This window comes from Lactuca saligna, chromosome 1 (genome assembly GCF_052625555.1).
Source record: "Lactuca saligna cultivar CGN05327 chromosome 1, ASM5262555v1, whole genome shotgun sequence".
In the NCBI taxonomy this organism is placed as follows: Eukaryota; Viridiplantae; Streptophyta; class Magnoliopsida; order Asterales; family Asteraceae; genus Lactuca; species Lactuca saligna.
This window is the reverse complement of record NC_136417.1, coordinates 100,976,543-100,989,280: the sequence shown is the minus strand read 5'-3', so window position 1 is coordinate 100,989,280 and position 12,738 is coordinate 100,976,543. Positions and strand designations below refer to the sequence as shown.

The 12,738-nt window shown below is 33.8% G+C and overlaps 2 pseudogenes across 1 annotated transcript; one reads left to right on the top strand and one right to left on the bottom strand.

The window, feature by feature from the left end:
* The first annotated feature begins 335 nt into the window (after positions 1-335).
* Positions 336-2,259, top strand: LOC145000373 (scarecrow-like protein 3 pseudogene; annotated as a pseudogene). Its single transcript, XR_013661211.1, has 2 exons — positions 336-578; positions 713-2,259. The product of XR_013661211.1 is annotated as a scarecrow-like protein 3 pseudogene (transcript).
* A 260-nt stretch (positions 2,260-2,519) lies between these two features.
* On the bottom strand, positions 2,520-3,337 carry LOC145042394 (dirigent protein 22 pseudogene; annotated as a pseudogene).
* Between the last annotated feature and the right edge of the window lie 9,401 nt (positions 3,338-12,738).

Here is a 12,738-nt window from a genome sequence, read left to right as displayed (position 1 = left end):
TGGTCCGAAGTGATTTTTCTAGAAAAACAAACAACCATAAGTATCAAACACCGTATATCCACAAGAAACTTACGACTTAAACGATGGCAAACGAATACTAACATGACCGACCGATTAAAATTACATACAAATTTAACCTTTAAGAACATAATATGTGAAAAACATAGTGCTATTTCAACGTATTACCACTTAATCAATTACAAGTTGCATATACAAACCTACAAAAAACCCTTCCTATTTCATATTCATGTGATGTCCCCTAGGAAGAACAAATGCAATGACGACAAAAACAACCCTTTTCATTTGTCATACAAACCATTACCCCTTGGATATGTCCTCCCCAAAACAAAGAGCTTTTTAACTCCTTCTATACCCACTTTGGACTTTCAAACACTTTCCTAGAAACACACCAAAACCCTTGATAATTTCGAAGGAAATCAAAAAAATAGATGATAAAGTTTGGATTTTGTTATGTGGGTCTCAATGGGGTTTTAGTCCATTTCAAAGCCCTTTTCAGAATTTGACATTTTTCATATGTTTCATCGCATTTCGCATTATTACTTCAGATATATTCAGTGGTGAGTTCATCCTTATTCTAATTTTCAATGGAGTTTCTTTGATTCTCTTCACTTTATCTCTACTAACACAATTAACTACTTGATTGACTGTTTCTTGCTGTTTAATTTCGCAATTTCATGCGTTCATCTTGCAGACCCATTTCGAATTTTTATCGGATTAATGTCAGGAATGGGTCAAGAAGACGGATCTTCGTCTATAAGTTCATCCCCACTTCACTTATTCTCTCTAATGTCACTCTCACCTGGTATCGGATCACCATATCCATGGCTACGAGAAATGGAATCCGAAGAACGTGGATTATACCTCATCCGCCTCCTCGTCGCCTGTGCTAACAACGTCGCCGCCGGCAGCATCGAGAATGCCAACATCGAACTCGAGCAGATTAATCGTCTTTCGTCCTCCGATGGTGACACAATGCAAAGAATCGCAGCTTATTTCACTGAAGCTCTCGCTAATCGAATGCTCAAAGGGTGGCCTGGTTTATACAAAGCTATAAACTCCACGAAAATCACGTCAATTTCCGAAGAGATTCTTACAAAAAGATTGTTTTTTGATCTCTGCCCGTTTTTGAGACTATCGTATCTGATTACTAACCAAGCAATTCTTGAAGCCATGGAAGGCGAAAAGATGGTTCACATTATCGATCTTTGTTCTTCAGAACCTGCGCAATGGATTAATCTTCTTCAAGCGTTAAGAACACGTTCCGAAGGTCCACCACATTTGAGAATCACAGGTATTCATCAAGAAAAAGAAGTATTAGAACAAATGGCTCTTCGATTAAACGAAGAAGCTGAGAAATTAGACATCCCGTTTCAGTTTAATCCAATCGTAACCCGATTGGAGAATCTTGAAATCGAACAATTACGTTATAAATCCGGTGAAGCTTTAGCAATCAGTTCAGTTCTTCAACTTCACACTCTATTAGCGTTCGATGATGAAACGATTAAACGAACTCAAAGCCCATCATCGAATCGAATTCTTATAAATTCACAAACTTTAGGTGATTTTCTGAAAAAAGATATCGTAAACCCATTTAGCCCGAGTCCCGATTCAACCTCCTCATCACCATTGTTGCTAAATTCCGGGAAAATCATGAGCTTTTTGAACGCCCTTTGGAACCTTTCACCAAAACTAATGGTGGTAACTGAACAAGAATCGAATCACAACGGGTTTACTTTAATGGATCGAGCACTTGAAGCTTTGATCTTTTACGCAGCTCTATTCGATTGCTTAGAATCTACTGTTCCAAGAACATCAGTCGATCGTCAAAAAGTTGAAAAGATGTTATTTGGGGAAGAAATCAAGAACATTATAGCTTGCGAAGGGCTTGAAAGAAAGGTGAGACATGAAAAGCTTGAGAAATGGATTCCGAGGTTTGAATTGGCGGGATTTGGACGTGTTCCATTGAGTTATAATGGGATGTTGGTGGCTACAAGATTGTTGCAGAATTATGGGTATGATGGTTATAAGATTAAAAACGAAAATGGGTTTTTGGTTATTTGTTGGCATAATCAACCGTTGTTTACGATTTCAGCTTGGAAGTTTGGGAGGTATAGTTAGTTTGTAGTTTGTAATCATCGTGACTTGTTCTTTGGTTTCTTTGTTTTTGTTTTCTTATTTCTGTGTATAAAAAACAACGATGCCCTCTTTTCTGAGCTTCATAAATGTATGATCATCTGTTTGACTAATAAGATACTTCAAGATCTGTTCTTTTGTCTAAAGTTTATAGTTTTGGAATAAGATTGTTGTAAAGATTTATAATCTTTGGATCCAACATGAGCCTTGTGCACCAAGGCTACTTAGCTTTTCAAGGGTTTAAGTCATACACATTCTTTTTCTTTTGTTTATAGAAAGAGTAGTTTGAACCCATGGCAAACCGAGAAAAAAAATCCACATTAGACTACTAGAAATATTGGCATTAGCAACGAATTAACCACATATTTCAAAGAAAAATACAAATGCATTAAATGGTGAACTTTAACTTAGATATCACAATACAAGATGGGACCCATAACTAACATGAAGGGCACAAATTGTAGTGTTGTGGTTATGGTTATATGGATGTGATATTCATGTTTGGAAACCTAGAACTCATTTATCAATTCTCACATACTTAACCTCTTTTAAGACAATATGCGAGGACAAAAGAGTTTAACTTTTTCAATCATGCATCACAGTGACATTATACTCAACCACGGCGTTTCCAGTTTTCAAATTATACCTCACAGTGCTCGCAAGTGCATAGCCACGAGCAAATCTAAAGACACCACTTCCTCCAACAACCGGCATTTCCCTCACCACATCAAACACACGGTTTCGACCCATAACACTAAGCGCACTTCCATTGTACTTTCCATAAGTAAAAACAAAATTAATAGTCATAAGTAAACCCGAGTCATGTTGAGAAGCCATAGCATAGAGTCCTTGAGCTCTCCCCACCACCAACGAATCGGGCTTGGTGTCTATAGTCAAAGGGTCATCGATGACTACAGTTGTTCCAAACAAACTTTTTGGCCCGATTATTTTGATAGCAGTTGGGTTCTTGCCACTCACAATGTCATGGAAGTAGAAATGAAGGCGTGTCATTTTTCTGGTGGTTGTTGGTTTTGTTTCGACGAAGTGGGCGGAGAAAGGGAGGTTAGCGGTGGCTAAGGCGGCTAAAATTAGGGTTAGGGAGAGGGAATAGAGAGTGGAAGATAGGTAGGAAGCCATTGTGATGATGGAATGGAGAGTGTTTGTGGTTTGTGTTATAAGGCCACTATGTTTGCTATTTATGGTAGGAGTATGGCATTGGAAGGGGAATGATCAATGATGTCTATTACATCCCATTATCACCCAAAAATGAAAAAAGAAAAAAAAAAATCAAATTGAACTAAGCTTAACAAAATGGAAGAGAAAAAAAATGAATAAGTTATAATGTTTTTGATCATTGAATTCAATTCACACCAACCCAAAATGTAGAACTAATTTAGAAAATAGGTCTCTCATTTTAATAAAAATATATAAATAATCTTCCCATCTTCATTAAAAAAAACTTAAATAAAAAATCATTTCAATCTAGTTCAATGGTGGTCGCTTTGTTGCAACAGTTGCAAGGGAAAATAAGTATATGGGCAAAGAACGTGCCGTTGCTTCTGACACAATCCAAACGCCTTTCAGCTTTTTCTTTTATTTCATTATTATTATATTTTTAGAAGAAACAAGTAAGATTAAATTTTATTTTTTCCATCTTTATATAACCCACAAAAAATATTTTATTTTACTCCAAACACAAAATGGTAGTACCAAATACTCCAGCACATTGCAAATTTACTTCCATCTCGATAATATGGTATATTTTGTGTTATATGTTTTATATTATATGAAACTATCAGATTTACTTTAATTTGTATTGTTGAAAATTGATCTTAAACTCATAAATGGTGGTCCAAGTGGTTTTGTCAAATTATGGTATTTTGTAAACGAATAGCTTGGAGCTTTAAGAGGGCAACGTTTTGAGTTGATGGGTTTTAACGCCTTATTAGGTTCTTATAAAATAGAGAGAGCTGACACCTTTTACACATAAAAACTCTAGTTAGTCTTTTCTTGTTTTTCCTCTCAAATTATCCCAACATTAGCCACAAATACTTGTATTTCTCCTATTTCTTTGCAATATAAACATTATCATCACTATTGGATCTCCTGGGTGTTTCATCGGCCTTTGGTTGGATTTTTCACGTAAATCTCATTGTATCTTTCTCTAATTTTTATTGATTAACTTATTATTATTGGTTTTCTTTATATATTAATGATATCCTTAGGTTGGAGGTGTTGTTTAGAAGAATTTGGTTTATTTGGGACATTACACTTTACCTAGCTTATCAATATTGATATACTTTATTAATTGGCAAGTGTTTATAGTTATTTGATCATTAGTTATTATTAGTGGTATCAAAGCATTACTATGATTTCTTGATGTGATTGAAATCTCAAATTAAGGTTTCTTCACTAGTATGGCAACTACGAGGTTTGACATTCTATTGTTACATAGAAATACAAGGTTTTTTATGGCAAGTAAAGATGAAAGGTATTTTGATTGAACTTTATTTACATACCAAACTTTGTTGGGTTTTGAGAAGACGCCTGCTTCATGGTCTGATCAAGAAAAGATAACAAATAATCTAAAAACATACTCACAAATTCGGTTACATTTATATAATGACATTTTGCAAGATGTTGTGTAGGAAACCGGTGTGTCGTCTATTTGGTTGAAATTGTTAGTGTATAGAAAGGTTTAGGGTGGAAATCCGGTTTCCCTATAGATCGTGTTGGTTCGCTTTCCAAACAAATATTTATACCTTATGTTCGGGTTACAAGAAATTCAGTTTAGGATAATCTAAAGAGACACTTACGAATCTAGGCGCAGAAACGCAAGCTAAATTGCTAAAAGAATTTTGAGTTTGTCAAAGAAGAAAGAGAGTTGGGGAAAGTGTCTCATGGATCAAAGAGAATTGTTGTATTTATACATGACAATTAGGATTGCAATTAGGGTTGTCGTCTTTCGAATTAGTCTGTGTGACTCTGCATGTGTTATGTACTAGTATGCTTACTGGGAGGGGCCCGATGACCATTTCCTATGTTATGTATCTTTGTGATTATTGCATGTGTATGTGTTTACTTGATATATGTTATATGTATGATGGGCGGGGCCTAATCTGTATACCGAGTAGGGCTCGATATCGGGCGGGGCCCATTATATGTTTATTATGTATGGTATGTAGTATCTTGGGGAACTCACTAAGCTATGTGTTTATGGTTTTCAGTTTAGTATTCAGGTACTTCCAGTTCCAATGGGAAGGACTCCAGATGATTACAGAGCACACACCATCTCGTTCTACGTTTTGTGATTTACTCTGATTTGTTATGACAAATAATACATTTGTTTTTTTTTTTTTTTTTTGGATTGTATTGATGATGCTCTTGGAGTACTGATTTTATTAAATTAAAAATAAAATTTGTAGGTCTTATTTTTTGGAAGTTACAGCTTACCTTTGGACCCCGTTAAGGGGGCTGCCCCTAGGACCCTACAAGGGGGAGCAACCCCCTTGACCCCCACTGAACATATAAAATATAGAACAAATTATAAACTCCTTGTCTCATATATTTATTCCAATTACACAAAAATTTTGGTGACACTGAAATCACCAACAAGAATTAGAGCAATTATGTAGGATCAACAATCCCAAAAAAGTTGGATTTGAAGAACATTTGTATACTTATCGTCTTATTGAAGTTGGTTTCTTTTTGTTATTATGACTTCACGTTTAAAAAGAGTATTGTCGATTTCAAGAACATGGATGTTTAATATGATGAAAAGATTATAATTGATTTTATTATGCTCTTTGTCATCATCTTATATATATATATATATATATATATATATATATATATATATATATATATATATATATATATATATATATATATATATATGTCACAACTATAAATTTTCAAGTCTAGAAACCAAGCCAAGAGAGTCGCGTATATGTAATAGTTGTATCTATGCTATTATTATGCTTTGGTAATGTAATGTTTTTGCGAATTACACTACCCTAAAGCCTCCTAAGTCAATGCAAACAATAATAAATTTAATTTATGTCAAATACAAGTCACATAAACAACAAAACACACATATTAAAGTTTTCTATATATCAAGACCATGAACACTTCCCTAGGAAGCATCCATGGCCGTGAACACACCCCAAGAACACACTTAGGCCATAAACCTCCTCAAGCCACCAAACATTGGCCGTGAACACCATTCTAGGCACCTTTAGGTTGTAAACCACCTTGGGTGGATCCCTTTTTGGCCGTAAACCCCTTAGGGGGATTCCTTTTGAGCGTAAACCATGGTTTAAGGTCCCTTTAGACCGTGAACCTCTTCCAATTCAATGGTGTTTATAGTGATTGCAAGTTGTAATGTGTGGATTTCCAATACAAAACTCAGTAATTCATGCATTACCCAATAGTAATCAAGGCAAACATCTAATCAATTCCTTATCCCTTATAAATGACTGTAAACCCCAACTCTCATTTTACAAGCTCATTTCCACATTCTGTAAACCATCGTGAACTCTCCCAAGGAACTCCAAACAAGCTCCAGAATTCATTCTCTTCACCATTTCTTTCTAATTCCTTGTAAGTAACTCTTACATGAGTAGTAAATTCTCTATATTACTTTGTTATTTCATCATGATCACACAAGATATTGTGTATTGATGTTCCTAGGAGATACTAAGTATTCAGGTTGTCCACATTCGTTGTGTTGATCGTCCATTTGCATTGTGCGGATTGTCCACAATCGCCTGTTGATTTCTCACACATCTCCAGTCTTAGGGTTTGTAAGACCACCAAAGGATTACATACACATACAAAAAATATAGGATTTTACACAATTCTGAAAGATGATAAACTAAAACACATATACAACTATACTTTATTTTGGAAACAATACTTACTACTATTTTTTGTATTAGAAAATATAAGATTTTTTCTGGGGGGGGGGGGGGGGGGGGGGAAATGATTTTATACGATCTCGAGTACAATAAACTAACACACACAAGAAACTATACTTGATCTAAAATGAGACTTACAACTATTTTGACAAGAAAATATTGAATTTTCTGGTTTTCCAACTATAACACGTTTTTATACAAAATGCTTATGAACTCACCAACATAATTTATGTTGATGCTTTTCAAACGACTTGTATTCTCAGGAAATCAGTAAGTAGGTTTGTGGACCGCGGATGCTGAATTATTTTGATGTAGTTTGAAATTTACTCACCATTGTTTCTTTCGTGTAATTCAAGAAAATAAACATGATGTAAAAAAATGTAATTTGATATATTGATGTATGATGTTTGGATTTGCTATGTTTCATTTATATTCAATTGTTAATATTGCGCAATGAAGTCACCCGCCTCCGGACGTTTCTGTAGTCTGGTTCGGGGGTGTGACAATATATATATATATATATATATATATATATATATATATATATATATATATATATATATATATATATATATAACATCAAACCTTATAATCTGATGGATCAACCGTTTTGATTATGATTCATTGTTATCTGCGTATCTGCCACTGACCAGCTTCTCATGACAGAGTGAAGATTTCTTTTGCAATACGGTTCAGATATGTTATCTTTGTGATAAGATCTTTTATTTGTACAATTTATATTATCTTTGTAGAAGCTATTTAAATCCATGATTTGTAGGGATTTCATTCTAGAATATTCTTACTTAGTATATAAGTTACACTAGGGTTTGTCGTAAAAAACAAGTCGGTTGGTGCATTCTCTTTGTGAAATGGTCTTAGTCAAAATTAATTTTCAATTACATTGTGTTCTTTATTGGTTGATATTTTTTATTATGATTCTTGAATTGGTATCATATTAGGTTCTATTTTATCAAGCAATGGCGTCTTCCTCTAGATCTTTTAAACCTCCTTCTATATCGTCTATCAAAATTATCTTTGTCGGGGCTTTGGCCTCTTTCCCAAAATATCAAAATTCCTCTTTTTGATGAAAAGAATTTGGCTATGTGGAAAAGCAAAGCCATGGTTGTTCTCAAAATCATGGATTTCAACATGATGGATATCATTACAAACGGTCCACATGTTCCAACCTTTCAAGAGAGAAAATATGGTGTTCCTACTAGTACGAGAATGAGGACTGTAACTCATTCTTTTTCCGAAGAAGATAAGAACTCATCAATATGGATGTTCGTACACGTTCTACCATAGGAAAATCACTTCTTTATGACATATATTATTTTGTTCAGAATTGTGTTTCAGCAAAAGAAATGATTGAAATGATGACAGTGGCGTATGAAGCAACTGATGAAGTAAATGCTAGCAGGGAGAATAGCCTTAATAGAAAGTATGAACACCTCTTCACTTATTGGAATGAAACTCTATCTCAAACCTATAATCATGATTCTCTAGATGATAAGTAGGAACATCATGTTGATGTTTTTAAAAAATAATGAGACAATTAAATCTATGGATCTTGAGAACTTGTATGGGAATCTACATAATTATGAAGAGAAAAAAAAAACTTACATAAAGAGATTTGAAATACAACTAAAAAGACAAGTCTTCCACTTTGTTTTCAAAGAATTCTACCTTTGTGCATAACAGCAACAATGAGAAGTCTGATAATGTTGATTCTAAAGAATAGTATTATGTTGAGTTAGCTTCAAGTGATGTTATGATTGTGAAGTATTTTGGAAAGATTGATGAGAAGAAGTTCAGTGGACAAAGGAAGTTTCATTCCAAAATCATTCCATCATTGTATAGAAAATCTGATGTTGGAAGCTCTAAGAAGTTTGTAACTGAATAGAAAGATGAAGGAAAATGCTTCAATTATGGATGTGCTGATCACTTTACTCGAGATTTTGAGGATAAAAAGAATAATCCTAAGTGTAACACCCCTCTCCAAAGCCCATTTGTAAAATCATTTTTCATTAAAATTTTAATTGTTAACATTCAAAAGTTTCAAGTTTAATAAAACTTTGAAGGAGCGAGGTTGTTCATTAGGTATCATAAAATTCCCCACAAGTCTGGTCTTCTAAAATCCATGCTAACTCCTAAGCATCATCCTTTCAATCTAAACGTACATCGAAGTAAGTTAGGCAATGAAATGTCTCGTGACCTACCTGAGGATCAACTTATTTCGAGTAAGGAATAGCAATCTCAATATTCGAATTGATCCTCCAAAATTTTATAATTAATACTTTGAAAGATGAAAAAATATATATCTTCTTTTGTTCAAACAAAGATAAAAGATGTAAAAGAATTTCATGCTAATGCAATGTACTACATGCATCTATTCCCCATCCCATGTCAATATCAAAGTCCAACTCATAAAATTTGATAGCCGAATGTGAAGAACATATGAAAGAAAAAATGTAAAATTTTCCCTTACATCTACAAATAAGGCACAAGGGGCCATCCAACCTAGGCCACACAAGGGGTATCGAGCCTCTACTCGTCCATGCGAGGATTATCTAGAAATCTACTCACAACAACAACAACAACAATATATGTCCATTTAGGTACCCGAGATCTCAAGCCACGCCCATCTTAATATTAATATGCACAGATAGAATGACAAAAGCATTTTATGATTTTTATAAGCTCTTGGGCTTCATTTATCAAAACATTTCAAGAAATGTTTATCATGAATGCACAATTAAAGCATATAGCAATCAATGGGTACATAATGTACCATGAAATAAAAAATCAAGTAAGACTTATAAAATATAGTACGTGGGGATGTATGTTCTGGGTACCTCACCTTATCTCCTAGTTTTTTATTCCACTTTCTCTTCAACATGCAACCATCCCTAATCACTACGTATATAAACCAAAAGTACATTACTGTTTTTCTAAAAGTAATATAAGATTTACAGATAAATACATTCAAAAACTCAAATTACAAGTTATATTAACATAAGGGATGCTTAAAATGGAGTCAAATGGAAATCATGGAAAAATCACGAAATCCGGAAGGATTTTCCGCTTAGCGCCCCGTGTCCTTATATAGACGCCTTGTGTTCACTGTACCGATAACTTCTCAATTTTGTTTTGATTCCTTCTTCCAAGCAATTCAAACTCCTATTAAGCATACAATTTAAACCCCAACAAGACACGAATAGAAGTATGAAATTATCATGTCCCTCTTATCATCAAATGACTCAGCGTCTCTACCAACCACCTCTTCCATGGATATAAGTTAAAGTAGATTAATATATTCAAGATTTTCAAGCTTCTCAAAATTCCAATCCATAGAATTGATCTCAAGAACATGTTTTCCTTCTTTTATTCCTATTTTTCCCTTTTGTCCTAACAATCACTAGAACCACACTAGGATGTGATGATATTTATGTTGACCTTTATTTCATAATCAAAAAACATAGAACTATGATTATAAACAATATATACTCTTTATATCACCAATTAATCACCATTAAAGTTCATATTCCATATTTGTCCCCAAACTTCATACTCCAAGTAAATGATTTTACCATTGCTTGAATCATGCTATTATGTGGAGATTTGTAACCAATCATTTCTCAATGGTCATGAAATCATATAAGGGTGAGTGTATCACATCACCATTATCATTAGAAAATCTAGGATGTGTAGATATTTAGCAATTTCACCCAAATTCAACCATAGGAAAGTAGATTCGAGCTAGAAACTAACATAACCATCTTAGTTTGCTTATAACACAAAACCCTGTTCCTCAAATTTGATGAAAATCAGATTAAAAAACCAAGCAATAAGTGAAACTCGGACTTACACACCAAAGGGGAAAGAAGTTATAACTTAGGCCACTAGATTACTTCACAATGTGATCCAAATGAACTAAAAATATCTTGAGATCGAATTACATGGCCTCATATGATTGAACGCCATTTCTGCACAACCTTCAAGCCCCCAATTGATCCCATTTATTGGATTGAAGGGTGCGAGCCTCTCATTTATGATTTTTTTTTTTTTTTTTTTACTTTCTATCCCTTAATTTCGAAGTTTTGAAAATTATGACCCAAAGTTCTCTTAAGTGGAAATGTAATTTTGCTAGTGTACATCCCAAGTCCTTCCCCATCCAAAAACATGAGCAACCTATTCCTAGGTAGCTAAGTGGGTGAAAGTTAGGGTGAGCAAAAACCGTACCGCAACTAAAATTAACCGCATAAACCGCAACCGATTAACCGCAACCAAAATAAAAACCGATGATGAGGTTCTATATTTTTCAAAAACCGCAAATTTGTGGTATGGTACGGTTATTAGTTTTCAAAAAATCGTAAAAAACCTGCACCGCACTGCATATATTATATACAATTTTTTTTTATTAATTATTAATATATTAAATATTGAAAATAAAAAAACAAGTTTCATGGATTAAATAAAGATAAAATTCTAGAAGCCAAAAATGTTGGTTTTTTGTATGTTTAACTTTCAAAAATTCTAAAATTTGACAATTTTCAAATATTTATTTTTAATTACTCATGATTTAAAGTTTTTAAGATATTAGTTGTTTGTAATTTAAGTTCATTATTTTATACATTATGGTTTTTTATTATTATAAGTAATATGTTTAAACTCTTAAAATTATTTGAACTCTAAAGTGTGGTTAAAAACCATACAAAATAACCGCAAAAAATCCATGCGTTTAATAACCGAAACACACAAAAACAAAATTGCACCGCAAAAATAACCGTACCAAACGGTCTTGAAAATGGATTAACCGCATTTGCGGTTAGTGGTGAGATTTTGGCTAATAACCGCATCGCGTCAAAGTAATGTCAAATTAATTATATTTTGAAAAAACTTAAGCCTAGATTTTGAGATGTTACTTAGGAAGAATCCTATGAGACAAAGTGCAAGAGACTGGTGACTTCCTAAGGAGGCAAAATTTGGAATCCAAAGTCCTAATCGGTGAGGGAGAAAAATGGATTGAAGAAGAGGAATCCTTGGATAAAGAAGTAAAGAAGGATGTTTGTCTGATGGCATTCGCTAACGCCACCTTCACTTATGAAGCAAGCAGAAGTTCAAGTACTTTTGACGCAGATCTTTCAAAAGTTTTTAATGATTCTAAGGCTTAGAATCGGAACTCCTCCTCTTTGTATATGGTTAAAAACTTTGTAACCTACTATAATAATGAAAAGAATGTCATGTTTGCTTCTTGAAAAATGATCTTTCAATCAATGAGAAGTCTCTTTCCCTGATGAGCTCAAAATTTCGACATTTCATTCAATTATTTTTTCATAAATTCCACAAAAGTCAACCTTGGTTAGTACGCTCGGCGTACTCAACTCTACGTTGGGTGTATAGCACAATATCAGAAAACGGGCTCGCATCTGGCTACGCCCTGCGTACATAAGCTGTTCTCAAAACCTTCATGCAACACGTCTTAATCCTTAAGACATCCATTCCAAACACAGATATGGCCCCTAAAGAACATCTTAATCCATAAATACCCTCCTTTCCATTCAATTTTTTATTTTAATTTTTTCAAGATTTCATTCAATTAAATCTGACCAGAGAAGGGATGCATGGTTACCTGCAAAAATAAAAGATAATTTTCAAATCTCCA